The sequence below is a fragment of the Myxocyprinus asiaticus genome, chromosome 15, assembly GCF_019703515.2.
Source record: "Myxocyprinus asiaticus isolate MX2 ecotype Aquarium Trade chromosome 15, UBuf_Myxa_2, whole genome shotgun sequence".
NCBI classification, from domain to species: Eukaryota; Metazoa; Chordata; class Actinopteri; order Cypriniformes; family Catostomidae; genus Myxocyprinus; species Myxocyprinus asiaticus.
In genome coordinates this window covers 480,001-488,511 of record NC_059358.1, presented here as the reverse complement: position 1 = coordinate 488,511, position 8,511 = coordinate 480,001, and the positions used below count along the sequence as shown (strand labels likewise).

The 8,511-nt window shown below is 44.9% G+C and overlaps 1 protein-coding gene across 1 annotated transcript in view; it reads left to right on the top strand.

Annotated features, from left to right (window-relative positions):
* Window positions 1-6,862: 6,862 nt before the first annotated feature.
* Window positions 6,863-8,511, top strand: part of LOC127453139 (zinc finger and BTB domain-containing protein 7B-like) — a 38,969-nt gene continuing 37,320 nt past the window's right edge. The window contains exon 1 of the mRNA XM_051719323.1: window positions 6,863-7,302. The gene's annotated coding sequence lies outside the window, so the exon portion shown is untranslated. The remainder of the gene's footprint in view (window positions 7,303-8,511) is intronic.

Genomic DNA, 8,511 nt, shown 5'->3' with positions numbered 1-8,511 from the left:
TAATCCGAACGGTGTGGAGAAGGCTGATTGGTGTATTGGTGTCAAGGGGATCTGCCAATAACCCTTGTCAAATCTAATGTCGAATAAAATCGAGCAGTGCCCAAATGATCAAGCAACTCATCAATGCGAGGCATTGGGTAGGCATCAAATTTAGACACTGCGTTGACTTTTCTATAATCCAAACAGAACCATACAGACCCATCGCTCTTAAGAACCAGAACATCCGAGCTGGACCAGTCACTATGGTATTCCTCTATTAACCCCCTATCGAGCATTGCATCCAATTCTTCCCAAACTATTTTCTTTTTGTGCTCGGGCAATCGGTAAGGACGGCTATGTACCACCGCCCCTGGCTCGGTCTCGATGTGGTGCTGGATGAGGTTCGTATGACCCGGCAGAGGGGAAAACACATCTGCAAACTCCTGCTGCAACTTGGCAACCTCTGTGACTTGATACGGTGAGAGGTGGTCTCTGCAAGTAACTGTGATATGACTTCAAAGGGTCCTTGCCACTTGGCGAGTAATTTGGAGCCCGATGTGGGGAGTATTACGAGTACCTTATCTCCCGGTGCAAATTCCCGCAACCGAGTTCCCCTGTTATACAGTCGGCTCTGTCGTTCTTGAGCTTGGAGCAAATTCTCCTGTGTTAGTTGCCCCAAGGTGTGGAGTTTTGCTCTAAGATCAAGAACGTATTGAATTTTCTTCTTACTGGCTGAAGGTCCATCCACCCAAGCTTCACGTATGACATCAAGCACGCCACGCGGGCACTGCCCATACAGCAGCTCCAATGGGGAAAACCCCATGGAGGCTTGCGGGACCTCTCATACTGCAAATAACAGGGGATTGAGCCATTTGTCCCAATTTCTAGCATCCTTGTGCACAAACTTACAAATCATGTTTTTAAGGGTTTTATTAAATCACTCCACCAGGCCATCTGTCTGTGGATGGTAAACACTGGTGCGAATCGACCTAATACCCAACAATTCATAAAGCTTGCGTAGTGTCCGTGACATAAAGGTTGTGCCCTGATCGGTGAGGATTTCTTTCGGAATCCCCACCTGGGAGATTATTTTGAAGAGTGCCTCCGCAACACTGTGCTGAGATGCTGCGCAGATGCACTGCTTCCGGATATTGCGTTGCATAGTCCACCTAGGACTAATACAAATTGATGTCTGCATGTTGACCACTCTAATGGCCTGACGAGGTCCATGCCAATTCTCTCTAAGGGGACCTCGATAAGCGGAAGGGGGCACAATGGCACTTTTGGGTTGGCCGGTGGGTTCACCACCTGACAATCATGGCAAGCCGCACACCACCTGCGAACATCGCCGCCAATGCCCGGCCAATAAAAATGGGCTATTAGTCAGTTCAGTGTTTCTCTTTCCCCTAGATGACCCACCATGGGATTATAATGAGCCGCCTGGAACATCATTTCCCAACGGCTCCGCGGTATTAAGAGCTGTGTTGTATCTTCCTTTGTTTGAGCATCCTGCATCACTCTATACAACTGCTCATTTATAATTGCGAAATAGGGATATGAAAGTGTGACATTCGGCCAGAGATTTTGACCATCGATCACTCTCACTTGGTTGAAGGCGTGCTTGAGGGTTTTGTTTCGCAACTACTCCAAAGGGAAATCTCCTTCGGGAAATCCCCTGAGGATGGGAGGAGCTGACGAAGACGGCCCCGGCTCCGCCTCCCCTGCCAGAGCATCGCACATTTCACATCACGTCGCTTTTGTGCAGGACCCATCAGCGCATATTCCCTTTCATACATTTCTGAATTCAGGCCAATTAGTCCCCAAAATCAGCGGATGGGTGAGGCGGGAACTAACTGCGGCCTCCACTCTGTTTTGTTCCCCGAAATTTGATCACAAGAGTCACCACGGGGTAATTGTGAATATCCCCATGTACACACTTCACCCTCACCCTTTTGGTTGTGCCCAAAGCCTCGTGTTGAACCAAGGGCTCTCCCACCCTTGGGTACGCCACGATATGGTCCTCTGCCAAATGGACAGCCTCCTCCAGTGATGCTGGGTTGTGGCACTGGACCCACTCCGCCATTCCTCATGGTAGTCGATGGACGAGCTGCTCCAGTACCACCTGGTCAATCACTCCCTCGATGTTGCGATCCCCCACAAGCAGCCATCTCTGGCGGGTGTCTTGGAGCCGTTGGGCGAAGGCAAAAGTTGAGCTGGCGATGTTGCTCTGGACTGCGGCTAACCCGCTGTAGGATGGACTTCTTCAGATCTTCATAGGCCAGGAGGTTAGCCGCCGGCAGTTGTTGCGCTGTGAGCTGGGCTTCCCCGGACAACAACGGGAGGAGACTGGCCACCCATTGGTCACGCGGCCAGCCCCAGATCTCAGAAGTATGCTCGAAGAGCTTGAGGAAAGCTTCTGGGTGATCAGTTCTGGGTGATCTCCCCCCCATCTTCAAGAGCGTGGGTGGGGACATGGGGCTGTGGTTGTCCGGGGTCATGGCCGGGGCTTTCTCCTGGCTGAGGCTCTGGATCGCATGCCGGTCCTCTGCTTGAGCCCGAAAGATCTCAAAGAACTGGCTATCTTGATCTCAAGGTCAAGCAGGGATTGTTGGTGGGACTGGTGTAGGCCGGCAAGGGACTTGAGGATCTCTGCCAACGGGGAGGACTCCATGGGGCATACTTCCTCCAACTTGATTTGTCCCGGGTTTTGGCACCAGTGTAAAGGACTTCACAGCAGGAGGGAAGGAGGACACAGGGAACCGGTTTTCTCCGCACACAGGTAAAGCTTTTAATTGGCAACTTTCTGGGCTTACAGCTTCACAATAAATCAACTTCACAATTACTCATCAGCTTCACATTTATATTTCAGTTTCACATCTATACTTCAGCTTCACAGCAGGACTCTTGTTCCCTGACTCTCTCTGCCCTCTGTTGGTGGCGTGGCCGCTTATATGCCGCTCTCCCCATGCTCACTGGCATTAGAGACAGGTGTTAGACATAATCTAGCTCAGGTGTAAGTGCCCTTACCACTTTCTCTCCAGACGAATGCTCGACCATGCCCCTGCTGCCACAGTGGGCTTCAAAAGTAAGAGATGGATTGAAAATGATTCCCAGATTCTTAATGGTTTTAGAGGGTTTGGTCAGATTTCCATCAACATTGACACAAACGTCAATATTTCTTATAAGTGATTGTGGCCCAGAAATCATGATCTCAGTTTTGTCAGCATTGAATTTGAGGAAATTACTATTTAACCAAATTTGTACATCATTGATACAGGCAGTTAATGAGCTGATGGCATGTGTTTCATCAGAACGTGCGGATGTATAAATCTGGGTGTCATCAGCATAGCAGTGATAACTGAAATCATGATGACAGATGATCTGACCTAGTGGGAGAACGTAAATTATGAACAGTAGTGGACCTAGTACAGACCCCTGGGGGATACCCTGAGTGAGAGGAGCTGTAGGGGATTTGTTTTTCTTAATAGAGATGAAATATTGTCTGTTAGTGAGGTAGGAAGAAAACCAGGATAGAGCAGTGGCAGTAATACCAATATCTGAAAGTCGGGAAAGGAGTGTTTTGTGGCATACAGTGTCAAAAGCAGAGCTCAGTCAGCAGAGAGGAGGAGATCATTAATAACCTTCAAGAGAGCAGTTTCAATGCTGTGGAATAAGCGAATGAAAACCAGACTGGAAAGGGTCATAGAGATTATTAGCTGCAAGATGTGATTGTAACTGGGAGGCTACAACTTTTTCCAGAAGTTTAGGTATAAAAGGCAGGTTAGAAATAGGATGATAGTTGCAGAGGGAAGATGGATCTAAGTTGGGACCTTTAAGGACTGGTGGCAATTTTAAGATCAGTTGGAACAATGGCAGATGTAAGAGATGTGTTTATCATATGCGAAATAGGTGCTTTAAGAAGGGAGGTTGGGGCAGGCTCCAACTGACAGGATGATGAGTTAGAATGTAAAATTAAATCACTGACTGATGATGTGCAAGTTGGAGTGAAGGTGGAAAAAGTGTGGACAGGGTGTTCTGACAGACATTTGTGCAGAGGATCTTCAGAAATATTTGACGTGAATGTTTGGTAAATGGAAAAAAAATGTATCTTGATAAAAGTGCAGAAATGAGTCACAAAGTTCATCAGAGCTGTGCGAGTCCTGAGCCGGCAGGTGAATTAGCTTGTTCACCATAGCAAAGAGGGCTCTATGTCTACAACTTGCTTGCTGGATAATAGAGGAAAAGTACACTGAACGTGCAGTGTTGAGTGCTACTCTGTACTTCAGCTGATGTTCTGTAAGAGATAATGAATGAACAGTGAGGCCTGTTTTTCTACAGAGTCGTTCAAGACGACGACCCACTCTCTTCATTGCCCGCAGTTCAGGAGTAAACCAAGGCAATGAGCGAGAAGAGGGCACCAGCTTTGTCTTGATGGGGGCGTTCTCCTATATAGTCAGAAAGTAAGGGTGCACAGACAGAGGTGGAGAATGATGAGGGATCGACTGCTTTTAGGTTGCGATAAGATACCACAGTTTTCTTGTATGACTTACAGTGAGGAAAATTAAATGAAAATTCTATACGTTTGTGACCTGAGATGCCAATTTGTGTACCAGTTGTAGATACATTATTAAGACCTGATGTACAAATTAAGTCAAGTATATGTCCATGGGTATGGGTAGAAAAATTCAATCTCAACTATCAACATGGATATTGAAATCACCAAGCAGTATAACATGGGGAGACATAGCACAGGCAAGAGTGAGTATTTCACTAAGTTCAGAGAAAAAAATTATATTTTGGAGGTTGGTAAATCAATAACACAATGAGAGGAGTTCACCAACAATCTTGAAAGCCAGATATTCAAAAGACTTGACACTTGCCCTCCCTTCAAGAACTATACACTTCCAGAGTGAGGAAAAGGGCTGGTAAAATCACTCTGGACCCCACTCACCCTGCCCATTACATTTTTGAACTGTTGCCTTCTGGCCGACGCTTCAGAGCTCTGAGCACCAGAACCGTCAGGCACAGGAACAGTTTTTTTCCCTCAGGTTATCCATCTCATGAACAGTTAAAAGTGTATGATAATTACATGCAATACACAGCCTAGTCAATTATATTATTTAACATATCCAACCTCTTCTGCATTACATTCCCATGCACTGTATATAACAGATTTGTATATGTACATACTATATTTATATTTTTGTCTTATTGTGTATTTCTATATATACTTATATTTCTATTATTGTATATTTTTATACATCAAACATAGAAAAAGTGCTTATATAGAATAGTTTGAGCATTATTTTAATCCAGGAAAATCAGGATGAGACTGTAAGGTCTTCGTGACCTTGCTGAGAGAAATCTGGGCACTCAGCCATGACAGAAAAGTACTAGGGAGAGAGTACTCTTCAAAGCACTGAATGGCACAGACAATAGTTAAAGATTACCACAGCCAATAGTCAAAGTTATTGTATACTTTCATAAATTAATTTAAAAGGTTATTTTTAAAAATAGACTAACTGCCAGAATTCCACCATTAAAAAGAAGTCAGAGAGTCTGTGAAATAATGGTGGCAAACAAGGAGAGTGGAGAAGCATGCTTATTGGCTAAGATAACAGGAGGGGTGTGCTTATGAGGTAATGTGTGATAACAGAAGTGTATAAACAAGTAAGCTTTGAATGAGAGGATCAGACGATACAGCTGGCGTCTCTGCTTTGTTGTTTTGCTCAATAAAGTCTAACCTTTGACATCTGGAACCCCTGACTTCGAGAGTTTTCTTAATGAGAGAGAAAAATAATCTTCAATATTCCATGACACTATTCGCTCTGTATTTTTAACATTATCTCTGTCGTGTCTACTATATTTACTAAACAAAATATTTTTTTTTCTATGATATACTGTCATGTAGAAATCCTGTCACTCAACTTCATGAACTATTAAAGTCACACACTTTAACCTGAGCTCTGTGTGTGTGTGTGTGTGTGTGTGTGTGCGTGTAACCATGTTTATACTATATTGTGGGGACCAAACAATATCCTATATCCCCACAAGGATAGTAAAACCTGAGAAAACCAACATTGTGGGGACCATCCAGTGGTCCCCATGAGGGAAATGGCTTATTAAACATACTAAACGATGATTTTTTTGAAAATGTAAAAATGCAAAAATGTTTCTGTGAGGGTTAGGTTTAGGGTTAGAGTTAGGGGATAGAAATTATTGTTAGATCTGTATAAAATCCATAAAATGCATGGAAGTCTATGGAGAGTCCCCACAATGATATAAAAACATAGTGTGAGTTTGTACGTGTATGTCTGTGTGTGTGTGTGTGTCTGTCTGTCTGTGCATGTGCGTGTCTGTGTGTGCGTCTGTGCATGTGTGTGTGTGTGTGTGTGTGTGTGTACAGGTTTTGCTATACTTGTGAGGACCAAGTATTGAGAATCATCCTGCTCTGTGAGGACATTTCTGGTTGTGAGGACCTTTTGGGTGGTCCTCACAAGGGAAATAACATGCTAAACGATGTTTTATTGAAAATGTAAAAATGCAGAAAGTTTTTTGTGAGGGTTAGGTTTAGGGGTAGGGTTAGGGTTAGGGGATAGAATCTATAGTTCATACAGTATAAAAATCATTATGTCTATGGAGAGTCCTCATAATGATAGCTGCACCAACATATGTGTGTGTGTGTGTGTGTGTGTGTGTGTGTGTGTGTGTGTGTGTATGGATGAGTGTGTGTGTGTGTGTGTGTGTGTGTGTGTGTGTGTGTGTGTATGGATGAGTGTGTGTGTGTTTTCCTCGACTGAAATTATTTGACATGCAAATTCAAACTTTGTCACTTGAGTAATTTTCAGAAGCAGAAGAGGAAACGCGTGATCAGCTTCAAGAAATTGAAAGAAACGCGTTAAATACTTTCTCAGTACAGTCTGATCTGATCTGATCCACCAGCCGCAGTCATGCCCACCCTAACACTCTCTCTCTCTCTCTCTCTCTCTCACACACACACGGGTCCGGCCTATCAGTGTCCGACCCCCTGTCCGCGCCCTCAGAGCCAATCACCCGCGGCCGCTGGAAGTAGGACATGCCGCTTCCTGGTTGCGGGTTTAAGGAGGAGCCGCCGGAGTCCGTCAGGAGCGGATCAGAACCAGCGAACCGGCGCGGGACCACCGGCAACACATAGACACTGGACAGATAGCCGCTACCGAAGACCGAACCGTGGAGCTAGTGCCGTGCGCGCGGGCGCGACGCGCGTCACAATCAGGAAGTGCGCGAGCCGGCGGTCAGGTGGGACGCGCCGCGGCGGGGGAAACTCAGGTGACAGCAGCTCAGGTAAAGCTCTTCTCTTCCGCACAGCTCAGAATAGACGAATTACGTTATTTAATGGTGCTTTCTCTTCGGATTCTATTGTATTTATGTTTTATTGATCTTCATCCACCTCTATCACCCCCTCACCGGGGTCACGAGAGGACTAACACGTCATGGGTTCTCGGTAACTCCTGTGTGACGTGTCGAAGATATTGTCCGCCCGTTGCTGTCAAACTGTCCCACTCTTTAAAACGATAAACGGACATTTTCATTTATTCATTCGGTGTTTCTTCTGTTATTAACGCGCACCGGTGAAGCTGCGGGTTTTATTTACCTGTGCGCGTGTGACAGGTGAGACAGCGCTAATTATAGCTCACTGACACTCAAACCCGCATCACCGATAATGAGCCGAGCTAGGCTGCGAGTTCGGTTCGGATAAAAGCTCGTTTTAAAGAATCACCCGCATGTTTAGAAGCAGTTTTGAGGCGGATTTCTCCTCACCTGTGCACGCGCGGACGGACCGGCTGAACCCGCTGAACCGGATCCGCTCGAGATTTCAACGCGGAAAACCTGTAACTCTCACGGTGTTTTTAAGGTTTTTGCTGCTGCTGCTGTTGTTGTTGTTGTTGTTGATGATAAAAGTTTGTGTGAATAATCATTCGTCTAGTTTAATTAGACTCTCACCTGCTGTCAGACCTAGGGTTGGGGTTAGTTGTCATGGTAACCTAATTACACCGGTAATTCTGCCGGTTAGTGATGACAGCGCTCCTCCTCCGAGCTGGACCTTTCAGAAAATCATTTGAAATATTCTTATTGTTTTTATATGAAATAAATGTTCATTATATGAATGAGTAGGCCTATCTGTCTTTCAGCTTGAGATAACCAGTGGCGTTCTTTTACACTGCATGCAGTTTATATATATGAATTTAAACTATAGAAGTGGTTACAAGTTCTGCCCTTTGAAAGCACATTGGGTTTAGGAATGACGATCATTAATTCAAAGTATTAACATTTTCCCCCCTTATACAGTATATAAGAATAAGAGCTATTAATCAAATGTATACAAACACACAAGGCACTCTGATTACTTACATGTACATGCAAGAATAAACACAACAAGAATAAACATCTAGACATCTGAGAACAGGTGTGTATATTGTGTGTAGGAGGTGTCGTTAGGAATAACAGCATCTGTGTCATTTAAATGTGCTTTACATTTACATTAATGCACTT